The 25699-nt window shown below is 39.6% G+C and overlaps 1 protein-coding gene across 6 annotated transcripts in view; it reads left to right on the forward strand.

Annotated features, from left to right (window-relative positions):
* The window catches only part of PRKG1 (protein kinase cGMP-dependent 1), a 1199739-nt gene that overhangs the window by 1127643 nt on the left and 46397 nt on the right, over positions 1-25699 (forward strand). The gene's annotated exons all lie outside the window — the stretch shown is intronic.

Raw genomic sequence — 25699 nt, forward strand, 5'->3', positions numbered from 1 at the left:
CTAGATAGACAGACAGACAGACAATTTTTCTTAATGTTATTTGATTTGTTCTTGATCTTTATAACTAAATTCAAAATACATTTATAATTTGCAAAAGTATTATGAAATAAAGTGAACTTTTAATTTATCATTTCGGTTTTTCATATTATGTTTTTAAACTATTTATATTTTATCTGTACCTAGCAGAGGTAAAGATATACATTTTGCTAAATATACTGAATGTGAGTTATAGAGGTAATGTAAATACAATTATGTTGAGCTATATGTTGCCAAAAAGCAGAGAAGGAAAATACCAGCTATCAAAATGTAGCTTTCTTGCTAAATCAAACCATTTGACAATATAAATATGTGTTAAGAGAATGTGAAATGTAGTTGAGTAACTGTTTGTGCAATTATGTAAACCCACTGACTGACATCAGTAAAGGGGACTCAGGAAATATGACACCTGCCAGACTTAAGGAAACCCTATTTAGTAAAGGGATATCCTTTCCATAAAACTAGCACAAGTAAGCATGCCTAACATTAACCAATTCAACAAGTGAGATAATTGTAAACATGTAATTTATAAATATGCAATAACTCCATTGTTATATTTTAAGTTCACATGCGTTTCAGGAAATTAACTCAGCAATAATTCTGGTCAATGTATAAGTCGAAAACAACTATAGTATCTAAAGCCAAACAGAAAGACCATAAACATAACAGGGAGAGGGGAGCCGAGGTGGTGTAGTGGTTAGAGTGCAGTACTGAAGGCTACTTCTGCTGACTGGCAGCTGACTGTAATTTGGCAGTTCAAATCTGGCCAGGCTGAAGTTTGACTCAGCCTTCCATCCTTCCCAAATTCCCAGTGTTTCACCTATGTATGCCTGCCACCAATTTTTAATTTAATAGATAGATAGATAGATAGATAGATAGATAGATAGATAGATAGATAGACAGACAGACAGACAGACAGACAGACAGACAGACAGACAGACAGACAGACAGACAGACAGACAGACAATGGACAAACAGATAAGGCAGATGAATGATAAACATAGAGGAGGTTTGGGAGGGAGGAAGAGAGAAAGTCAGAGACAGACAAACAGACTATGTAAGATTGGATGAGAGGTGAGTGTCGTTACCACAACGTTGCTCCAGCATAACTATGAAAAATATGCAGTCGTATAGCTTTATCCTGTAACAAATAGCATTATTTCTATTACTGAATGAAAAGAAGCTTATTAGAAAAATCTATTAGATGTGTTCACAGCCACAGCACATAGCTGTATAGGATTGGCTGACATGGGTAAAATTTGAAAGGAGGCAGTTGTAATAACAGCTGAATAGTAAAAAATCGGGAAGCAGTATAACAAATGGAATTGTCACTGTTATCTCTTTATCAGGAATAATAGTCATACAAAAGTCAGATGTCTATATATCACTATGTACTTATGGAATCATAATCATGGGATTAAGAATAACTAAGATATTGCTCTGATCCAACTGTACCTTCCTATTACATCCTCATAGGAAGACAATAGCTTAAAAATGGCTCGTGGCTCTTGGATCATCATGTGAATCCTAGGGAGGATATGGAGGCTGCTTCCCATCCCTAGAAATAGCTAGACCATCTAGGTTAGTGCTGTTCAACCTCAGATATTTTAAGATGTGTGGCTGCAAAATTATTGGAGTTGAAATCCACCTCCCTTAAACTGCTGAGGTTGAACTAGTTTAACACCATATTTTGAGCTGAGGTGGCGCAGTGGGTAGAGTGCAGTACTGCAGGCCACTAAAGCTGACTGCTAGATCTGCAGGTCAGCGGTTCAAACCTCATCACTGGTTCAAGGTTGACGCAGCCTTCCATCTTTCCAAGGTGGGTAAAATGAGGACCCAGATTGTGGGGGCAATATGTTGGCTCTGTTAAAAAGTGCTATTGCTAACATGTTGTAAGCCGCCCTAAGTCTAAGGAGAAGGGTGGCATAAAAAAACTGAAATAATAATAATAATAATAATAATAATAATAATAATAATAACAACAACAACAACAACAACAATAATAATAATAATAATTTATTCATATAAATATGAGTCAAAAGAGAAATAAAATGGCTAATTTAACAAGTTTGTCTATTGTTTGTGAACAGATGATATTGTTTTATGTTTTACGTCTATTGTTTTATGATCATGATGCATAAAAAATGGGATATAATTCCTTCCTTCAGCAAAAAAATGTAATTATGTAGCATAAGATATTCAAATATATGCAGGCAGATAGCTTTATCATGTAAAAAGTACCATTATTTCTATGTGAAAACATTTTTTTTTTGCCAAGTTGGGTGATATGCTTTGGATCTCTGCTATAGGCAAAAGTGAAAACTTCAATCAATACTTCACTACAAACTATATAGTTTTCCGAAACAGCCTAATTCCATAAAATTATGATTTACTGTACTTTCTGAATAGCAGTAAGTAATTGCCAATGATTGTTGGCATAGTCACAATACTCTACATCTAAATTTTTACAATTTTAACATTGCCTCTGTCTAACAAGAAGGCAGGACTTAGCCAATCTTAACTGATGTCATAAAGTAAAAAAGAATCAAAACTTGTTTGTATTTTGATTGGAGATATTTTAAAAAAGAAAGGGAATGAAAAAAATTATAAATGAACCACATTGAAATTTCCATTTAGTGACAGGCATTAACTTTTAGTAAAGTTTTCTTTTTAATTGCTACTTTTTTCTTAACTTTCTAAATGGCAGGGTAAATTAAAATGAAACCAGGACAAATACAGAATATATTCTACAGTAGATTTGCTATTTTTATTTTCCTATTTTGCTACAGAAATATAACTGTGAGACCCACCAGCTTAACCTACATCAGCCTACATCATTTTTATAAGCATAATAACATTAAAAAGTTAATGTGCCTCTAGCAGAACAATAGAGAAAATTGGAACAAAAACACAGAAAATGTAAATAAATATTTATTTAAATACTGTTTATATCTGATCTTGAATTTTGTGGGGGGAATCCTCCCGTCCACGAGGTACAATTTCAATATCATATTAATCAGTGAAAACTGAGATGCCTGTGGTTCAGACCAAGTGCTGTGGGGCTGCACAAGAATCCACAATCTGTGAATACTTGTGTTATCAAGCATCCACAATCTGTGGTTTAATGTTTAGTTTTTGCTTGCCTAAATGCATGGATAGTACACCAAACATATTTGTGGGTATCCACTGTTTTTTAAAATGCATTCTCTGAACTAATGTGAATACAGGAATATATCTATTAAATGAGACTGGTGTTTAAATATTTGTAAGTTTCTAAATGATTAGTTGGAATTGTTGAGTCGGGGAGCAAGTAGAATTCTCTTTGGAGGGAGAGGAAAGCAAAACCATAGGAAGCTATATCTTAAAACCTGTTTAGTGAAAAATGTGAGCTGTCACACAGAGTAATGGGGTGTCTCTTGGGTAATTTGCTTGTCCTTACAAGTTAATGGACATTCCCAGTAGATTTGATTTAGTATTCATAGAGTTTTCCACTTTTTTTTTTACGAATTTGACCCTAGTTTCATATTGCATTATTACTATCTGGGTACTATTTTTGCCCTTTTCTTCATCTCTAATGGTTGGCAGAATCTGTTAGGTTAGGGGCTATAAGAGTAATACATAAAAAGAGAAGGCTGGATTCTCATCCTTGATTCTTATGAGTGTCCCTTAGCCAACTTCCTTTTACATTGTTTCTCAACATTTTAAAGAAACAATACACCTAACTAAAGGGCAAGGCAGATTAAGATGATATATTTGTATTTGAATAAATAACTTCTACAATAATCAATAAGTATAAGTGCACCACTGTGCCTACTGTCCCTGTCCTACTGTCCTCTTTTATCATTACTTTTTTTTACTTATGTTATGTTTATACAAACTACTACTATCCTATATATGTTTAACAAATAAATAAATAAAAATAAAATAAATAAAATACTTCACTCTGCATAAGAAATGTTCTGTTTGATCTGAAAAAAAGGCTCTTTCTAGGCCTAGACCAATGTTTCCCAATTTTGGCAACTTCAAGATGGGTGGATCCATCATGTTGGCTGGGGAATTCTGAGAACTGAAATCCACACATCTTAAAGTTATACAAATTGAGAAATACTGCCCTACGTTATCTGGAGGTCAGATCCCATTTTAGATGGCAGCCTTAGCTTTTGTAATCTGAATGCCTCTTGGTGTGATGGTTTTACTGCTGGAAGACATCAAAGACAGAATTCGTATGACCTTCCTCCTCAGTACAGTGGTACCCCGTCTTACGAACTTAATTGGTTCTGGGACAAGGTTCGTAAGGTGAAATGTTCATAAGATGAAACAATGTTTCCCATAGGAATCAATGGAAAAGCGAATAATGCGTGCAAGTCCAAAACTCGCCCCTTTTGCCTTATGACCACCGGCATTCTGATCCTTGTTTGGGGACAGGGGGAGGAGGGGAGGGGGACACAGCAGAGGCTGCGTAGGGAGCTTTGTGGGTGATTAACACATGTGGGAAGCTGCCTCGCAGCTTGTCAGCCGGCAGGGCTTACACCCTCCTTGAAAGTGTTTTCGGAGGTGGCAGCAAAGGGGAATCCGGAGCTTCGGCTTCAGACAAGGCTCCCTGGCTCTCACTCTGCTGTGTGTGTATGGGTCCCTGAATGCCGGTAGAGAACAGGGGGAGGCTCCTTTCCTTCCCCTTTGCTCAGGGGGACCAAGCCTCTGAGCTCCGGTCCTCAGCGAAGCGCAGGCAATGGAGACGCGGTGTAGAGAGAGGTCAATCTGTCAACTAAAGAAGAGGGAAACTGGAGCACTGGGAGCTCTGAGGATGGCAGGGGGGCACATTTCTTCCATCAGGTTTGGGGCTGCGTGATTGTTTAGTGCCCTGAAAACTTCACGAGGAAGTTGAGATACGGGCACTCACAGCCTCCTAATCCCCCCCCCCCGTTTCTTTAAGGCTGCCCCCTTCTCTGGCAAGGGAGGGCATGGGGTGGCTGGCTCTCCTACCCTCCTCTCATCTGTGCTACAATACATTTTCCCTGCAGTTGATCCAAGCGCTGGCAGGGAAGGAACAAATTTCAGGCGTCCTGGAAACCTAACAAAAAGGGGCTGGTAGAATAATCATTGGGAGTGGGCTGTCCTGTACAGGCTCTCACAGCCTCCTCATTTACACCCTCCCCCGTTTCTTTAAGCCTACCCCTCTCTCTCAAGGAAAGGCAAGGGGTGGCCGGCTCTCCTACTCTCTCGACTCTGCTACGTACATTTTCTCTGCAGTTGATCCAAGCGCTGGCAGGGAAGGAACGAACTGAAATGCGAGTCAGGAGTCCTGGAAACCTAACAAAAAGGGGTTGGTGGAATAATCATTGGGAGTGGGCTGTCCTGGAAGTTTGGATACAGGCTCTCCCAGCCTCCTCATTCCCCCCCTCCCTCGTTTCTTTAAGGAGTCTACGGAGAGGGGCGGCATACAAATCTAATAAAGAAAACTTACGGAAATGGGGGGGGAATGAGGAGGCTGGGAGAGCCTATATCCCAACTTCCAGGACACCCCATTCCCAATGATTATTCCACCAGCCCCCTTTTTATTAGGTTTCCAGGACTCCTGACTCGCATTTCCCACCCCTTGCTTTCCCTTGCGCACGAGAGGGGAAGCCTTAAAGAAACGGGGGGGGGGGGGAAATGAGGAGGCTGGGAGAGCCTGTATCCCAACTTCCAGGACACCCCATTCCCAATGATTATTCCACCAGCCCCCTTTTTGTTACGTTTCCAGGACTCCTGACTCGCATTTCCCACCCCTTGCTTTCCCTTGCGCACGAGAGAGGAAGCCTTAAAGAAACGGGGGGGAATGAGGAGGCTGGGAGAGCCTGTATCCCAACTTCCAGGACACCCCATTCCCAATGATTATTCCACCAGCCCCCTTTTTGTTAGGTTTCCAGGACTCCTGACTCGCATTTCAATTCGTTCCTTCCCTGCCAGTGCTTGGATCAACTGCAGGGAAAATGTATGTAGCAGAGCCGAGAGGGCAGGAGAGCCGGCCACCCCTTGCCCTCCCTTGCGAGAGATGGGGGGAGCCTTAAAGACATGGCTTTCCAGGAGCCTCCCGAAGCCGAACGCCAAACCCGAACTTCCGGGTTTGGCGTTCGGAGGCTCCTGGGAAGCCGCCCAGCTGTTTTAAAAGGTGACCGCCGGGCTGGGGGGCTTCCCAGCACCCCCCCGAACCCCGAACTTTTGCCGAACTTCCAGGTTCGGGGTTCGGGGAGGTGCTGGGAAGCCCCCCAGCCCGGCGGTCACCTTTTAAAATAGCCGGGCGGCTTCCCAGGAGCCTCCGAACGCCGAACCCGGAAGTTCGGGTTTGGCGTTCGTAACTCGAAAAAAGTTCGTAAGAAGAGGCAAATTTTTTCTGAACCCCGGGTTCGTATCACGAGTTGTTCGTAAGATGAGGGGTTCGTATCTTGAGGTACCACTGTATATATTTTGACTTAATATTAGCATATACTTTTCTATCAGTTGCTGTCAAATGCCTTCTCTGCCATGGTTCCCACCCTTTTAAATTGGTGTCTCCCAAAGCAAGAACCACATCCACCCTTGTGGGATACCGAAAGGGCCTGAAGACCTGACTCTGCCAACTGGTCTAGGAGCCCAGTTTAGAGATGGTTAATAGACTAAAAGAAGACCCCATCTCTAACCCATGTGCATCTTCCTCTCTTTGTTCATCTTAGTTCATTTTAAACCAACTTTAGTATTAGTATTTATTATTTTAATGTGTTAATATTTCTTAATATTTTTATTGATTTTAAACCAAATGTAACCCTTATATGTGACCCATCCAGGTGAGATGGGTCACATATAAGTGTAATACGAGTCCTCAGAGAGGAGTGGAATATAAATCCAATAAATGAATGAATGAATGAGTTTAATAAACAAATATTGCTGCCGCTGAAACAATGAGTAACCAAACCATGCTTCAATTTTGAAGTTAAAAATATTAGAAACACTCACTTTTTCTGCCAGGCTCTTTCCCCTTCTGTAAAATGTACTTGAAATGCTGGCAACCCATCTTCAAATCATATTCTAGTTGGAGAGCCAAGAATCAATTTTTTTTTTTTGAAGGAATGTTTGAAAAAAAAACCTTAATTGCCATGCAATCCAATGGAAAAAAGCAAAATATTGCTTTCAAGGTGGCTATTAATTTATATTAATTAATATTAGTACTATAAGACTATCAGACATTCTGATTTAATTGAACCCTGACCATCTTTAATTGGCTACGGTGAAGAAACATTTATCTAATCTTAGTCACTTCAAGAAAGGCGTCATAGAAATCTAATAAATACATGAAGAAGCATAGTATTATAATTTGTCCCTGATTAACAACAGTTTGTTTAGTGACCATTCAAATTTACGAAGATGCTTAAAAAGTGATTTGACCATTTTTCAGAGCTATGACCTTTGCAGTATTCCAGTGATCATGTGATGAAAATTCAGATGCTGTGATCACATTTTGCAACCTTCTGACAAGCAAAGTCAATGGAGAGGCCAGGTTCACTTAACAACCGGGTCCCTATCTTATCAACTGCATAATTCACTTAACAACTGTGACAAGAAAGGTCAGAAAGAGGGACTAAACTCACTTGACAAATGTCTCACTTAACAACAGAAATTTTTAGCTCAATTGTAGCCGTAGGTCAAAGTCTACCTGTTGTTTGCCTTTACATATGCTAATCCATTTGGCAGGAATGGTTACTTCCTTTGTCTGTTGCTGGTATTTCAATGCCACTGTGCTCCAAAAACATTCCAAGAGGTGATTTATTTAAAATTCTGCAGTTCATCTACAGTAGGGGTCAAACTCATGTTGTCACGGTGACATATTGTGATTTTTCCCCTCTTTGTAAACCAGGCATGAGCATGGCCTCAAGCCCAAGAAGTATACAGATATAAGTCACCTAATGCCAAATTCTCCACCCATCCAAATCACTACTATTTCGCCAATTCAGTCAATGCAAACCATTTGAAAAGAAATCAAAACATATAACATTGCTTATATAATTGAACAGGTCCGAAAAAGGGCTACAAAAATGGTGGAAGGTCAAGCATAAAACATATCAGGAAAGACAATGAACTCAATCTGTATAGTCTGGAGAACAGAAGGGAAAGGGGGGACATGATCAAAACATTTAAATATGTTAAAAGGTTAAATAAAATTCAGGAGGGAAGTGTTTTAATAGGAAAGTGAACACAAGAACAATCTGAGGTTAGTTGGGGGAAAGATCAAAAGCAACGTGAGAAAATATTATTTTACTGAAAGAGTAGTAGATGCTTGGAACAAACTTCCAGCAGACGTAGTTGGTAAATCCACAGTAACTGAATTTAAACATGCCTGGGATAAACATATATCTATCTGGTCTATATTCCCATCACAAATTCGACTCAGCTTCCAAATAAGTAGGGTCAAAAAATACATGTCTCATGTTTCTGTCTCAACTAAAATAAAAGGTAGTAATATAAGACTAGCAGGCATCCTGTTTTAACAGCCTCCCAGAAATAAATATATAATTCCCAATTTGGAACTAAAATTAACTACACCAGCTACCTAAGATCAAAACTCTCCAAAGAATTTGCGCTACTTGAAAATGTTTCAAGTTGTCGTCTGCAGAACTATGGACAGCACCAGACTGAGGCAAGCTAATATAAACCTCAATGGCCTCTGTGTAAATGCCCATTGGAAATGAATCTGAATAAATCTTCACGTTGGATAAGTCTGTATTATCAGAGCCGAGCTCTAGAAAGCTACCAAGTGAGCCATAATCCTGTCAGGGCATTGAAGCCAAGGGACAACTGAGGAGGCAGAGCCCATTAATGTGTCAAAACATGCCAGAAAACTATTATTGGAAGAGTGGAAGGAACATTTTGTTGTAAGAACTTACTGGAAGACCTTGAAGCTTCCAGACAAAGCTCTTATTGTGCAATTATTCTGACACAAGTGTGGTACTTTATAAGGGTTCCAAATGATGTTATTTCCCCTTCCCTTTACACATTCTTTTTCTCACCATTCCTTTGAACATTTTGTAGATTTGTTTCACTAAAGTCTAATTTGTCTGGAAGTACAGATATAAAGAACCCATGTTGTTGAATCAAAAATGCATCCACCTCATTATTGATTTTATTCCTTAGACTGGCTTCACCCTGCCCATGTAAAATGCTGAGAACAAGGAATAAAAGTCATTGTCCTTCCTTGATCAATCCATAAATGTCCTAGGCAATATATTTCATGACAGATTAACAAAGATGAGTACACTGGCTTTGGGAAGTTTGCCTTACATTATTGATTTTGGAAATTGGAAATTGGTTGGAATTCCATGGAAGGAAAAAAAAAACTTCACTGTAGCAGTCTCAGTGGGTGGGACATTTTATTCTATTTTTTATTCTATTTTTAAATTTTATGTATGGTGGGACTAGTCTCTGGGTGTCACACGACTTTTGTTGCCAATGACAATTCGTTGTTTTGACAATGACAATAAAATTATTATTATTATTATTATTATTATTATTATTATTATTATTATTATTATTATTATCTAGGCTGATTCTGAAATTCAATATCTCAGCTACTGAACTGGGTATTCCAGACTTAAAATTCAGAAAGTCAGTCAATGCTTTAGTGTCCAAAAAGGACTATGTTTCTGTCTAATCAATAAGGCTAGTGGTTCTCTTGATGAGAAGTGCTATGTTTTGTTATGCCTTGGACAGGTTTTTAAAAATTATTTGAGAAGGTGAAATCCCAAACTTTCTGAACCACCCAATTATCCCCAGAAACCAAAAATAAAGGATTTTTTTTTAATGGAAACCAAAATAAAGGATTTTTTTTGTAATGGAAAATACTGTGGCCCTGTCAATAAAAGGACAGTAATGCGAAGAGTCTTATGTTTAATTATATTTTTTGCAAGAACTCGTTTCTCCTTCACCTTTTGGATAAAGTTAAGGACTGTACAAATACAAATGCTAACATTCGAAGTTACATCAATACTGAAAACTGACTTATGACAATTTTTCATACTTAGGGCCGTTGCAGCAGCATCTCCATGGTCAATGTCGTGGGGTCATGTGATCACCTTTGGTGACCTTCTGAGTTAATGGGGGAAGCTAGATTTACTTAACATAGAAACATAGAAACATAGAAGTCTGACGGCAGAAAAAGACCTCCTGGTCCATCTAGTCTGCCCTTATACTATTTTCTGTATTTTATCTTAGGATAGATATACCGTGTTTCCCCGATAGTAAGACACCCCCGATTGTAAGACGTATCGGGGGTTTCAGGGTGGTTGGCTAATATAAGCCGTACCCCGAAAGTAAGACATATGTCTTACTTTCGGGGAAACACAGGGGTATTGCCGCCTCCCTCTCATCTAGCTGCCTTGCCGCAGTCGGAGCTCCCGCTCGTGCTGCAGCCGCGCCGCTTCGGCCAGGGCCGCCGCCTTGCCCGCCGGGTGGCCCAAGCTCTGGGCGCAGCACGCCACCGCCAGCTGGCACCAGGCTGCGTAAGGGAGACTCTCCTGGGCACGCAGCTCCCTCGCCAGCGCCACGAACTGCTCCGACGCCTACGACACGTTGGGCTTGCGCAGGAAGCGCTTGCGGAGCTTAGACGACACCTGCCGGTAGCGCGTCAGGAAGTCGCCGCTTCGGCCAGGGCCGCTGCCTCACCTGCCGGGTGGCCCAAGCTCTGGGCGCAGCGCGCCACCGCCAGCTGGCACCAGGCTGCGTAAGGGAGACTCTCCTGGGCGCGCAGCTCCCTCGCCAGCGCCGTGAACTGCTCCGACGCCTCCGACACGTTGGGCTTGCGCAGGAAGCGCTTGCGGAGCTTAGACGACACCAGCCGGTAGCGCGTCAGGAAGTCGCCGTCGGCTCCGGCGCCCGAAGAGGCCTCGCCCGGGCCGAAGCCCGAAGACGAGCCGGCCCCGGTGCCCGGGACAATATAAGACATACCCCGAAAGTAAGACATAGTGGGGCTTTTGGGGATAAAAAGAAAGTAAGACACTGTCTTACTTTCGGGGAAACACGGTATGTTTATCCCAGGCATGTTTAAATTCAGTTACTGTGGATTTATCTACCACATCTGCTGGAAGTTTGTTCCAAGGATCTACTACTCTTTCAGTAAAATAATATTTTCTCATGTTGCTTTTGATCTTTCCCCCAACTAACTTCAGATTGTGTCCCCTTGTTCTTGTGTTCACTTTCCTTTTAAAAACGCTTCCCTCCTGGACCTTATTTAACCCTGTAATATATTTAAATGTTTCAATCATGTCCCCCCTTTTCCTTCTGTCCTCCAGACTATACAGATTGAGTTCATTAAGTCTTTCCTGATACGTTTTATGCTTAAGACCTTCCACCATTCTTGTAGCCCGTCTTTGGACCCGTTCAATTTTGTCAATATCTTTTTGTAGGTGAGGTCTCCAGAACTGAACACAGTATTCCAAATGTGGTCTCACCAGCATTCTATATAGCGGGATCATAATCTCCCTCTTCCTGCTTGTTATACCTCTAGCTATGCAGCCAAGCATCCTACTTGCTTTCCCTACCGCCTGACTGCACTGTTCACCCATTTTGAGACTGTCAGAAATCACTACCCCTTACTAATATAACAACTGCAGTGATTCACTTAACAACTGTGGCAAGAATGGGGAAAAACTCATTTAACAAATGTCTCACTTAGCAACAGAAATTTTGGGGTCAATTATAGTTGTAAGTCAAGGACTACCAGTAATGGAGAAATGGTTACAATTTGCTGATGTTTCTGTTAAAAAAATGCATAGAATTGGAATAGAAGAAATAACCAAAAACCTTCTTTTCCTAGGCCAACTTTCAGTCAAAGCAACTGATTGTGAAAAACTTTCCATTTATTTTTGTGCCCACAGGATCATTAGCTGACAGCTGTCTGCCATGATACTTATGACAGCATAATAGGCTGCTTGAGAGGTTGCGACATTTCTTTATTCTATGTAGATTTTTCTTAATACCTATATGCAAAGCTCAAGCTTCAGCTTAATCAAGCTTTTTCATCCATGTTCCCCAATATGTATTTACATATCAGGTGTTATTTATCAGATGTTTCCAAAGATATACCTTAGACCAGTGGTCTAGGGACCACTGGTGGTCCTCGAGAAAATTTAGGTGTTCTGCAGAAAAATTATTTGCATTTTTTATATCGCACTAAATCAGTGTTCCTCAACTACAGCACCTAGGCCAGATATGTGCAGTGAACATTTGTTTGTGTTGCTGTAGAAAGTCTCCCCCTTTGTGAGTGACATCATGTTGGCCACAGCCACCCACTCACGTGAACACCTAGCCATGCCCTCCCACCTGGTCATTAGGCAGATCATATTAGTGGTCCATGAGATTTAAAGTTTTGAATTTAGTGGTCCCTGAGGTCCAAAAAGTTGGGGATCCCTGCTTTAGATATCAGCTTTTCATGCTTGGGTTTCCCAAATTGTTGGGGGTTTTTTATTCAGAAATTTGGAGTTAGTCTCAGATACAATTCATTTTGATCTCCTCACATACCACCTGTTCTAAGCCTCCAAGATCAGTGGTGTATCTCCTTTATTGTTTTATTAATGTTTCAAGTTCAATTAACAGATTTTATACTTCCTCTCAGAAATGCTTTGTTATAAAGTACTATATCCTTCCTTTCCTCCTTTTCTCCTCCTCATTCTCTCTTTTGAAGATAGATATGCCTTTTTTGTCATTGCATGTGTATTTACAGGTAGTACTTGACTTACAACCATAATTAAGTCTATATTAAGTGAGACATTTGTTAAGTGAGTTTGCCCCATTTTACGAGCTTTCTTGCCAGAGTGGTGAAATGAATCATGGCAGTTCTTAAGTTAGTAACACAGTCATTAAGTTAATGTGGCTTCCCCATTGGCTGCTTGTCAGGTCACAAAAGGGGATCACATGACCCACATGACAAGCATCTGAATTTTGATCATGTGACCATGGAGATGCGGTAATGTCTATAAGTGTGGAAAACGGTCATAAGTTACTTTTTTCAGTGGCGTTGTACAAATGAACTTCCCCATTGGCTGCTTGTCAGGTCACAAAAGGGGATCACATGACCCACATGACAAGCATCTGAATTTTGATCATGTGACCATGGAGATGCGGTAATGTCTATAAGTGTGGAAAACGGTCATAAGTTACTTTTTTCAGTGGCGTTGTACAAATGAACTGTTGTAATTTGTGGACCGCCTATACTTTAGGTGTGTGAAATTGTCATGTTTTGTCATTTCTTTGTCACCCTTGTAAGAGACACCTTGGTATTCCAACTCTGTGAGATAATATGACGTGTGTGATGATCATTGCAAGAATACATATTCCACTAACATACCTAAGAACAGCTCTTTCTGCCTTCAACATGGAGATAGTTGAAATGGCTCCAAGAAAAAAAATGTTATTGCAACTCTTGATAAACACTAACACATTTTTTTCCTGACTGGATCAATCTGGGCATCACTACGAACTTGTGATTTCCGTAGCTGAGAGTTATGCACTTTCCAAGTCTATATTAAAAATCATCGATTGTAGATACAATACATTCCGACCGGATACATTTATTTACTGCTGAGACTACGTGATGTTCTTGTGCCAGGGGAAAAAAATCTTTATTGCCTCTGCTAATCCAGCAATTCATCTCTACTAGTATTAATATAACTCTGTACGTGTCTGGTGTTGCTTAAGTCCTGCTATAAGTAACAGCTGTTGCTAATTTTGGCTGTCCATATGCTATGTCTACATTGTTGAAGTCCAGCAATTCATTCTAAATAAAAAGAAAAGGAAATGACACTGATGATACTAACTGGAGATTACAATTACTCACAAAAAGCTGTACTGTAGAAGTTTTGAGTTTAGCTCAAATTTACAGAAATCATTTTGGCTCTGAATGAGAAGCAGATCTAGAATTAATCATTAATAAAGCCAAACGTTGTCCAACGTGGATCTTTCTGATCCAGCCACATTTACAATACGTTTGTTCTACAAAGAAACAAAAGCCTTTAAATATAAATGTGCTACAATCAGAAAAATCTCCCATCAGTATAGAGATAGAGCCAAGGGTGATGTTTACACAACAAAGCAAGGAAAGATCAAAACTGAAATGCCTTTGTGCAGCAATTGGAACAAAATGTCTTATCTTGTGCAAGGAACCCAAGGGATATGAAAACTGAATTATTATGTATATTAAATAAAGATGCAACATTGTAACCCATTCCTAAATAATCAATTTTCTTAATGATTCTATAGAAAATATTTCCATATTTTCAACTGTTTTCCTTTCTTTTTTCTTCCCCTGTCCCAAAGAAGCAGGACTGAATTTTATACAATCTATCATATTATGCTTTTTCTGTTCCTACATACAAGGATAGTACTGGTAGTTCTGATTTAATTTAGCAGTGTATCAGTTCTGTAAACTATTCATGGAATAGAATCTTCATTTAAGACTTACAAAATGTTTTATTGTGTACTGACATAATGTAGCATTTAAATTACTTATAATCAATTTTGGGTAACTCTCCAACATCTCAGGTTCTTATCCTATTATATGGCAGAACAATAACTCATTTTTCTAAAGGATCACATGAGAAACTTGGACCTCTATGGAGGGCTGAAACAATAGGGCTGTGTAAACATGCATGTTTGATATACACATATTTTCATTTGATTTCTAATGTCCAGTTATCCCCATGCAGAGTAGACAGGAACAGCTAAAGTGTCCAGGCCTGCTGTATCGAATCATTGCAATATTCCATATTGACTTATTGGCACTGAACACATTAGCTGAATGGGTATCCGTTGCATTCAAAATGTTTGCAATTCCGGCGATAAATTATTTAGACTTGTAGAATCTGTGTCAATGGAAGAACATTATATTTGTTTAAAACTGTTGTCTATTAATTGCAATCTAACATTTTAAAACAGCCTTTTAAATATTTTAAGACAGAAAGAAAGATATATAGCCATTTACTATTGCATTAATATTTTATTGTACAGTATAAGCAGAGAAAATAATAACAATATTAAATTTATTCTTGCTAAATGCTGGGAATTGGTAAATCCATGCTATCCGTTATTTCGTCTTTATTTTAATGTAGACTTGGGATCACTCTTCAACATTCTGTATCCTTTCAGAGTGAATAGTTTATTTTAAAAAGGAACTAACCGTTACCATAGGGCTAAAAGCTCATGAACTGTGCCAAAGTATAGAGTTCATTTGCGTGGGTCATTAATTTACATACCCTTCAGGAAGGAGATAAATAATTGCTAATTATGTCAGTGGCATTTCTATACCTCATCTAATATTCAAGGGCAAGATTGATGAATGACAGAGTTCTAAAAGGTCGTGAATAATCACTGCATTATTTGACTTAAGGGCCACAATGTTCCATAAATAAACCTTTGTAAAATTCTTTCTTTATTTTACTTTATTTGGAGAAACTGATCAGTTTTAAGCACCCTTTTATTCCATACAATATAATGGGTGACTAAATCACTGGGGTAAATTTTTCTTGTAAAAGCAGGAAAGGGCATAAATAAACTCAAGCAAAATTTTAATTGGAGTAAGATGGCAATTATGCTTGAAAGAGGTGATTGCCTCATCTGTCGTGGACTAGCCATCTCTGTCTCCTCCTTCTGATCTTCTAAGCAGCATAAGATTGCCTCAGATAACATCTCTCTTAGTTTTATCAGATTACCTTTCATTATCTTGATTAAAGGCAAAATATAGACCTCTTTTGATTAATTATTCAGAGACGTTGGAGAATTTCTTCCTCCAGGATCTACAGAACATTGTAAAGATAATCACTCCTGTTTTTTAAATCACTACTGAGCTACCAAGGAAAATGAAAATCTGCATTATTAACTTAAAATAATACAAATAATGTGTATCAGCATTTCAGTTACACTCGTCTTACAAGAAAAATATCATGTCTTGAACAGAATGCATGTTAATAAATGAGTAACTGCATGGAGAGATTCCAGCAAAGAAGCCTTTTCTGTGAAGCTAAATGAACCATGTAAATATTAAGTAAATAAAACAGAAATTCCAAGACAGTTGTGAGAGAATGTTCTTTCTCATTTTAGTAGCAATATTGATTTTATGTATAATGTACATAAAAATTACTTAAACCCCATGTAAAATTGATTTAAAAACAAAATTACACCAAGACCTGTCTTATTGATTTAGATACAGTATTGTAAAAACCAACAAGAAATATTTCCCTGCTTTTGTGGAAGCAAGTATTTGGTCAAGGCATTTTTCTTACATTTGACAGATTCAAAATGTTCTTTACATTCATAGCTGGTGGTAGCCAATTCCACCTGACAAACTCTTATGGTCTCTTTTGGGATATATACAGTAAAACACTTGACAAGTCTTTCAGATTATTACAAATATCATATCATAATTCCTTCTAATATATATATTTCTAAACAAGCATCCTTGCAGGTGTGTTTGTGATGTTGACAAAATGTCATGTTGATGGTCTAAAATTATGAGCCAATTTCATGTACTGGTTAAAGCAGTGGGCTAAGAAATGGAGACTGTGAGTTCTAGTCCTACCTTAGGTATAAAGCCACCTGGATGATCTTGGTTTAGTCATGCTCTCTCAGTGACAAGCCAGTTTAGAAAATCTTGCCAAGAAAACTGCAAATGCCAAAAATCAACAGTGCCTCAAAAGCACAGATAATAATGCTCATAAATAAATTAGTTGACATAAGAACATAAGAAGAGCCATGCTGAATCAGGCCAAAGCCCATCGAGTCCAGCATTCTGTGTCACACAGTGGCCCAATTGTACATGGGGATCTTGAGCAAAAAGAGAGGGCAAAATCCTCCTTTTCCGTTGACCCCTAACAAATGGTACCCAAGAGAATCCTGCCTGCCTCAACCAACATAGAGGTGGCACTTGGACATCTGTTTCAATATTTTAGCTAGAAGTTCAGCAATTTCACACTTGAGTTCCTTGAGAACTCTAGGGTGGATGCCATCCGGACCCAGCAATTTGTTGACATTTAGTTTAGTAAGGCATGCAAGAATATCTTCCTTGTTTATCTCTATCTGGTTTAATTCTTCTAATTCCATTCCTGAGAAAACTAATTCAGTGGCAGGCAAATGCTCTCTACCCTCAGGAAAAGCAGATGGAGAGCAAATGCTCTCTACCCTCAGGAAAAGCAGATGGAGAGCATTTGCCTGCCACTGAATTAGTCTTCTCAGGGAGGGAATTAGAAGAATTAAATCAGATAGAGATAAACAAGTAAAATTTTCTTGCATGCCTTACTAAACTAAATGTCAACAAATTTGACATTTTTAAAAAAGAAACTGTGGAGCAGAATGACAGTCCTGATAGGTCACCTATATGTTAAATATTATGTTGGGTTACTGTTTTTGTTGGGTTTACTGTTTACTTAATAATTTAAATGTATAATTCTACTATAGAGGCTGTATTTTTTTAACTTCCTCAGTATATACAAATTATTGTTGATGAAGATGATAATGCACCATATAACATTTTATTTATTTTATTTATTTATTATTTAGATTTGTATGCTGCCCCTCTCCGCAGACTCGGGGCGGCTCACAACAAGATACAACAAATCATGGCAAATCCAAATAAATTTAAAATATTTAAAAAGATTTAAAAGATTTACTAACAAACACACACACAAACATACCATGTATAAATTGAACATGCCCAGGGGAGGTGTTTCAGTTCCCCCACATACTACCCAGAGCTGGGTTCCTCCCAGTTTGGGCCGGTTTTACCAGTAGCAAACTGCTGGTGATGTCAATAAGATGTCACGGAACTGGTTCAGTCGGTGCAAGTCCATGGGCACCACATTATTGTGGTTGTTGTTGTTGTTGTTATTATTATTATTATTATTATTATTATTATTATTATTATTATTTTCTCCTGGGTTTTTTACCCAGCACTGTGCATGCGTCACCATCTTGCTTTCAGCTTTTGGGGGGGATTTTTTTGGCACTGTGGTGAGGTGTGGGCAGGTGGTGCAGGAGGAAGTGAACCAGTGGTGAGGTAAGTTAGAACTCAGCCCTGATACTACGTTCCTAATTGTCCCAAAGCACAAGAGGCAATTGGACTTTATGGTTTTTCTTTGAACACATTTCATTTCTCACCCAAGGAGCTTCTTCAGCTCTAACTGGATGGTGAGAAATGTAAGGATTTATATTCCTTGCAGACAGCTGGTCGTTTGCATTCTTTTAGAGAGTTGTTGAGGCCACTTGTAGGTTTGTCTGTGTCCTCAGGCACATATGAATAATGCAAATAGGTGTAGAGCCTTTGTGGAACTGCTGAAAGGACAAAATCCTTTTTAGATTCCACACCCATGGGCACTACTTCAGTGACCTTGAGAACACAGACAAACTTCCAAGTGGCCTCAGTGACTCTAAAAATGCAAATGACCAGCTGTCTGCAAGTAGTATAAATCCTTTCATTCTCCACCATTCAGTCTGAGGAGATGTTCTTGGATGAGAAATGAAACGTCTTCAAAGAAGATCCAGGAAATCCCATTGCCTCTTGGAAAAGCACCTTCAGGACAATCATGACCTGGAGGACTGAGAATCTCCATAGACACCTTTCCAATTCTCCAGTACAAGATTGGGTGCAAAAAGGCATAAGCTGCTGCTCTCTATTGCCTTCTCCATTATCCTCCTCCCTGTAAATGATGAAACAATGATTGAAATAGGTTGTTGGTTACAATAATGACGTATCATTTCCTGTAGCGAAGGTAGCATTTCTTCCAGTACCATTTTCTGGGGAATACAGATATGATGTTGCTATTTTGTTCTTTGTTTGTTTAGCAGGCATATTGCTTCTGATCTTTTCCAGTAAATCTGGCCTGTCAAGATCAGTTGCAATGTCAGTTTACACAATGTACACAGTGGATATGGCCATGACTTATGTTTCCTAAATACCAAATTTCATGAGATTAATCTCACTTGGTCACCTTGAGAACAAGGTAGCAGAGTAGAAATGCATGCTGAAGGCTGTGAAAAAAGCGATCTATGGTTTACTTTAATTAAACACTCGTGCAGAAATTTGGAAATGATATAAGAGGAAGTAAAGCAGTTCTGAAAATAAACAGATGCAGATTTTCTCATGTTTCTGTATGTGTTGGCTAATTTATTTTTATCCAAGAGCATCCACCCCCCAAAAAATAAAATAAAGATGTTAACGTTGTTATATATTTCACCCCAGTGCTCCAGTTATTAGCAAAACAGAGAATCAAGGTTACATTTAATGCTGTTCTCTTGTGGCTCTTTGTTATTCAGTCCACATTTAGCAGAAATCACAAGAAGTTATTCAAAGCAAGATGTAAGGTTGTTTCTGAAAAATTTGCAAGGTTTAGCTTATTTATGTATTTCATTTATGTATGGCTGCCCATCTCAACAAATGACTCTCAGCAGGGAACAAAATTAAAAAGAAAATACAAAGAACTACAATGAGACAAAAGTTAGATTACATAGCAGATGAGAATAAATCATATAACTGTATCACTAATATAACCAAAAAATTAGGTCCATGCACATAGTTAGGTCACCAGACCCAGGTTTGGGTCCTAAGTCCTTAAGGACTTATGAAAAACAAGCAGGGTTGAGTTTCATCCTTATCTAAAGAGGGAGAACGTTCCTTAAGTGGGGACCATAGTAGATAAGGCATGACTTTGACAGTCCTCGTGAAATGGCATTCCTTAGCCATTATAATCCAAAGCATGTCCACCAGATTATAATTACTCATGTAAAATAGCATAAACTTGGAATGCTCCAGAATTGGAGGTTTTTAAGAAGAGATTGGACAACCATCTTTTTGCAATGATATAGGCAGTAATGGGCAGCCAAAACTTTTAATGCCACACTGTGGGTGTGGCTTATTTTGTGGGTGTGGCTTAATGGTCATGTGGCTGGGTAGGAGTGGCTTGCTGGACAATTTACTTTGCGTTTCCCGCACTCTCCTTCCTGGGTCACCCCCCCGCCTCAGGCTGGGTAGTTAGGCGAACGGGTGCTGCCAGAAGCACCCATGCCGCTTCCACCCATGCCGCTTCCACCCACTTCTGCTTGCACCTCAGGTGGAAGGTGGCCACGTGAGGCTGGAGGGGAGCCGGCCAGGAGAGAGGGGAGCCGGCCAGGAAGGAGGAAAGAGGAAAAAAGCAAGGAGCCCAGACGCAGCAGCACTAGCAGGGGGAAAAAGGAGAACCGAGCCAAGACCGATAATCCAGGACCGATAATCCAGGAAGCGACTGCCAGATGGAAGATCAGCTGGAGCTGCGCATGCAGCTTCATTTCTGCCAGTGGAACTGCGCTCCACCCCATCCTGCCTGCTGCCCACCCCTGGATATAGGGCAGTGATGGCAAACCTATGGCATGGGTGTCACACAGTAATGGGAAGCCAAAATTTTTACTACCACACTGTGGGTGTGGCTTATTTTGTGAGTGTGGCTTGATGGTCATGTGACCAGGTGGGAGTGGCTTGAATGATCATCATCATTCAAGTGAACTGCTAAGTCCTCGACTTACAACATCACCAGTTTGCTTTCCGTTTCCCACGCTCTCCTTCCTGGGTTGCCCCCCACCTCAAGCTGGGTAGCTAGGCAAATGGGTGTCGATCAGCTGTTGAGAAAAAAGGGGGAAGGAAAAGGGCCCCCTGCAACGCCTGCCGGTGCTGGTCCCTCTGCCGCTTTCTGAGGAGAAGGAGGAGGATGGGAGAGGGGGATTCAAATATATTGGAAAGCTGAGGGAGAGTTACAAGGTTATTATTGCCGCATGAAGCCTTTTCATATCAGCTGTAGGCTTCGCAAGGGAAAAAAGACTGCAGCCCAGACTCCTTTGGCACAGCTCGGCTCGGCTCGGCTCAGCTCTCCTTTTCACCTCTGCTGTTGCTGCTGCTGCGTGCTCCATGCTTTTTTCCTCTTTCTCCTTTCTGGACTCAGGAGGTGGCCACGTGAGGTTGGAGGGAATCTGGGCAGGAGAGAGACAAGCTCATCCAAGACCAGGAAGGAGGAAAGAGGAAAAAGCAAGGAGTGCAGATGCATCAACAGGAGGAGGGAAAAAAAGGAATGCTGAGCCAAGTCCGGTAATCTAGGTGACTGCTGCCGGTCAGCTGTAGCTGCGCATGCAGTTTCATTTTTGCTGGTGGAACTGTGTTCCACCCTGTCCTGCCTGCTGCCCACCCTTGGTGCCACAGGTGGCACGCGGAGCCATATCTGCTGGCACGGGAGCTGTTGCCCTAGCTCAACCCCAACGTTCATATGTATTCTGGCCAGCTGATTTTTGGCTCACACAGAGGTTCTGGGAGGGCGTTTTTGGCTTCCAGAGTGCCAAGTTGGATGGGGAGGGCGTTTTTATCCTCCCCTGGCTCCAGGGAAGCCTTTGGAGCCTGGGGAGGGTGAAACACATATCAGGACCAGTTATGCCCACATGTTCTTTAAAGAGTACAAATCCACAACTCTGTGGATTGAGTTTTATATGGAAGGAATTAGAACAGGCCCATCAAATTGGAGGCTGCAGGCCACATACAGCCTACACAGGCCATGCCAATGCAAAAAAACATCCCGATACATCACAATACAGCCCGCAATGTGAGTGGGTTTGGAACCCCTGATTTACAAGAACATGATCAGAGATAAAATGAGCATCTCCTTTCTAGCCATTTACAAGCTAGTCCTATGTACTTTCTTGTTGTGAATGCAATCTGTGCACTGAAGGCATGTGAAAAGAAACCTACTATAGGCAATCTTTGTTTAAATTCACACAGATACACACACAGAGAGAGAGAGAGACCTTTAGTGAACTTTGGAACTTTGGATAAGATTTGTCCAGATTTCCCATTCAAATAATAAGACCCCACTGAAAACAAAACTGGCTGGAAGATTCTAACAATCTGAATAATGTTCCAGGGGGTCTTCTTATGACTATGTATCTGTTCATACTACAGGATAAATGAGTTTGAGTTTGAGTATTATAGCAGTTCTGGTGTTTGTTATTTTATTCCAGTGTGACTGGAATTACTATCATATTTTTCAGAGTCTAAGACCCACCTTTTTCCTCCCTAAGACGCACCTTTTTCTTCCCTAAAAGAGGCTGAAAATTTGTATGCATCTTATATTCTAAATGTAGTTTTTTTCCAAAGGGTTTTTTTTAAACCCTAACTAGGTTCTAACGATTTTCCCAGCTCTTACCTTGCAGACTCTTTCATTGTTACTCTCTGCAAAGAATGTTTTCCAAGCCCTAAGTCTTTGCAGGGTTTTTTCATTGCTCTACTTGCTCCATTGAAATATTTCTTTCCAGCTCTAACAAGGTGCTAACAGTGTTCCCAGATCTTATTGGCTTGCAAGCTCTTTCATTGTTACTCTCTTCGAATAAGGGGTTTTTTTAAGCCCTAACCAGGGGGTAAAATAATGTGCTGAAGCTGACCATACTAAGGACGCTAGCCAGATGAATATCTGGTAGGCAGATTTTCCCCCTATTTTCCTCAAACTAAGATGCCTCTTATACTCTAATGCATCGTATACTCTGAAAAATATGGTATCTTAGTTCTCTTTCTCAAAGGAGGAACAGCCCTGTTTTCCATAATGTGGGGGGGGGGCATTCATTTCTTATTTGTAAAATGAAAATTAAGCTCAAAATTTCTTTAGATTTTACTTGCTGAACTGGAAGGAAAATGTTTTCTCCATATTTTCCTGTCAAAGTGTGACATTTTTCCTTTCTATGCCATACCGCTGTTCAAAGAAATGGTTCCATATTTCCTTTCCAATACATTTAGCTTTACTAAATGGCCCAGGCTGCTTCCAAAATTATGCATTTATAAATGAAAGAAAGAAAGCAGCTGCCAACTTGAGTAATTTTCAGATAAAATCTAACATACCATCCATGTAAGTACAGGAATTACAAATAGGAATAGTTTCCTTTTCTTTGTCATTTTTTTATATGGTTTGTTATAGAAATAAATGAGATGCTTAAAATGCCTAAAGTAGACTAGGTTACCTATCTAAATCTTTGGGGTTTATTCGTTTTTCCTTAGAGTGAGAAAATTTAACTCCAACTACTATTTTTTAAAATACTGTTGCTTGTTTATTAAAACCTTTAAACAAAAATCATTTTAAACAAAGGCCTTTAACAACAGACATTGATTGGGAATGTGTATGAGCAATAAGAATCTTGTAAATGAGATTTATATTTTAGATTCTGATTGATCAGCTTCCCCAAGTGCTAAGTGTTCCAATTGCATGACAAAGATTCTGTTCTTATAATCTACAACAGCCATCGCTTTTATTGTAACTGTCCCTTTGAGACAGGTCCTTGCAATTTTCTTGACAAGATTTTGGAGAGATTTGTCTTTGTCTCCTTCCCAGGGCTGAGAGAGGGTCAATGGCCCAAGATAATTCAGCTGGCTTTATGAAGGGAGGGAGGGAGATATATGTGTGTGTGTTTGTGTGTGCATGTGTGTATGTGTGTTTGTATGTGTTTACATATGTATGTGAAAGGTGCTATTTCATCATTTCTATTCTAATTTAAAGTGTGTGTGTGTGTGTGTGTGTGTGTGACCGAGAGAAGGATTACCCACTGGTATATTGATACAACAAGTTCCTTTCATGCAGAGATGCTTCCCATTCCATCATAGCATAGAATAGCAGTTGTCAAATGGATTCTTGCCAGCAACAGATGTTTCTCCAGATATCAGCTTCACTCACAGGAAAGTCATAGCAGGCTGTGCTGGATGTCAGCCAGTATTAGAAACCATTCCTTTACTGGTGGGCGGCTCTTCCTTACGTCCAAACTATTTAGCATTCAGCCACCTGAGGTTTTTTTAAAAAATAATTTTTTATTTGAGAAAAACAAGGAGACGTTTCACAGCAAAATGTCAGACTGTCGTTCCTTTTTAACAGGAATGCTTCTGTTTGGGTTGCCAGACAATTATTGGTTGAAACAGGAACATTTCTCTTGTATTTGTACATTCCTTATAGTTTTTTCCCAATACTCATATTAGTGGGCACTAAGTGGAACCTGTGATCATTTGGGATAAAATATTATATAGGTATATGCATATACAGTGGAACCTCAGTTAGCGAACGCCTTGGATAGCGAACATTTCGGATAATAACCAAACATTTTGGTAAAAATTTGCTCCAGATAGCGAACTAAAATTCAGATAGCGAACAGCCATGTCACCCACACACAACCGGCCGGCATCTCAGACCCAACAACATTCGCACTCAAGACACAGTTACAATCATAGTTCCCTCTAAGCTGAGCAGTGAGCAATCGCTCACTTAAAAATCATCATCAACTCAGAGTTTTCCAAACCTGCCCAGAAGCCGAGAGGGAAAGAGTGAGAGGGAAGGAGAGAGAGAGGAAGAGAGAGAAACAGATAGAAAAAAGAGAGGAAGGAAAAGAGAAAGAAAAAGAATGGGAGTAAGGAAGAGAGAAAGAAAATCAAAATCTAGTTTGAAACTAGCTCAACTATTTAAGTGGCATTTTGATATTGATAGAGTTGCCCTATTATGAGCTCACTGTTATAGACACACAGTACAGTATTTTATTTTGAAATTCTCTGAGGCAAAGCAGGGTGGGTTGTTTGTTTGTTTGTTTGTTTATTTATTTATTTTTCTGTGCCGCCCAGTCCCAAAGGGACTGCCGCTCAGACACTATACTTTTCCGCCCCCCCCTCCAAAAAAAAAATTAGAGAGAACACTGGTTACAATAATAATATTATAATATAGCTCTCAATCATGGCTCCAAAGAAGAGCAGGGAAGGAAGGAAGGAAGGAAGGAAGGAGGAATTCCCAAGTTTAGTGATTAAAGAAATGTGTGTGAAGTGAGGGAATTGCAATTGTTTGTAGAAAAGTATTTCCTTAACAATGTGATAGGCAATAGGAGCCTAAACATGTTCAATGATAATGTGATGTCATATTACCAAAAAGTGTTACAAAAAAGGCAGAAGCAACAGACAATGGACAAGTTTTTTCCTTCAACCTCAAAGTGACAGAAAAGGGAAGTCATCCTTGATTTTACAATGCCAATGATTCCCCCTCCAAACAGTGATTCCATCTCTTCCTCCCCACACCTCCATCCACGTTTACCTATGTTTGCTAAATGTTTTCTAATGTTTAAATGCTTTCTTTAATGTTTTATGTTTATTTAACTCCACTTATATTATATTATAACTGTTCTCATTTTAAAAAAACATACCTTTATAGCCTGTAGCTTACATATTAGTGGGTCAACAGGGGCTGAGAACCAATTAAATCTATTTCCTTTATTTCTTATGGTTAAAATTGTTTCAGATAATGAACATTTCGGTTACCAACCAACTTTCTGGGATGGATTGTGGTCGTTAACCGAGGCACCACTGTATATATTTATTTATTTATTTTATTTTATTTATTTTATTTATTCATTTGTCCAATACACAAATACATAGGAAGAAAAATAGACATGTGATAATATAAAAGAGGGTGAAAGATAATATAAAAGAGGGTGAAAGTGAACTTAGAGGACAGGATATATGAAAGGAAGAGAATATATAAGATAGGTGAAAGAAAGGAAAGACAATTGGACAGGGGATGAAAGGCACACCAGTGCACTTATGTATGCCCCTTACTGGCCTCTTAGGAACCTGGATCGTGGAGAGTCT

The sequence above is a fragment of the Erythrolamprus reginae genome, chromosome 5, assembly GCF_031021105.1.
Source record: "Erythrolamprus reginae isolate rEryReg1 chromosome 5, rEryReg1.hap1, whole genome shotgun sequence".
Lineage (NCBI taxonomy): Eukaryota > Metazoa > Chordata > Lepidosauria > Squamata > Dipsadidae > Erythrolamprus > Erythrolamprus reginae.